The sequence below is a fragment of the Centruroides sculpturatus genome, unplaced genomic scaffold, assembly GCF_000671375.1.
Source record: "Centruroides sculpturatus isolate CEXI.00-Female unplaced genomic scaffold, Cexi_2.0 scaffold521, whole genome shotgun sequence".
NCBI lineage: Eukaryota > Metazoa > Arthropoda > Arachnida > Scorpiones > Buthidae > Centruroides > Centruroides sculpturatus.
The window spans coordinates 408,307-408,954 of record NW_019384833.1 but is presented as its reverse complement, the minus strand read 5'-3'; positions in this window follow the sequence as shown (position 1 = coordinate 408,954).

Sequence of the window (648 nt, the reverse complement as noted above, 5' to 3'; positions counted from 1 at the left end):
AATACACGCGATAAGTTTGTAAATTCGGTTTCTGTGTGAGTCTCTATTTGCGTTTATCAACCTCTACACCCATACGTGAAAATACTTCTAGCGTCATCCTGACAGATCGCGAGAAAAGGGAGGGTCACAATCTTTCTCCTAAGGCAGACCCAAGGCTAGTGGCTTCGGGCCTTTTTAAAACCTTACACTCTTAAATTTTCGTGGTTAAATGTAAACTGAGTGGAGAAAAAATGAGAGCATGTGTCATATCTGGAGTAGGATCGGACTCAATAGCAATTCTACTTGTATTAGCATTTACAATTTTTATATTACCCATCTTTATACTCAAAAGTAGGGTTTCTCATTTCCCGGTCTTTTGCTTGTTTCGGGATTCCGGGATAAAAGTGAACTGTTTCCCGGGATCCCGGGAAATCCCGGAATAAAATCAATTATTTTTAAGGTATACAAAATATCTTGAAATCAAATGATATAATTATATTTCATTTTTTAAAAGTAATTTTAAAGTTCTGTATCATCCAAAATCATATTAATAATGCTGTGTAAGATATATAATAAAAATTACATTTGAATTATGTAGAAATTTTCACAAATAGAAAAAAATTTATTAAAGTTTGCTAGAAACTGCATACAACAACAACAACAAAAACA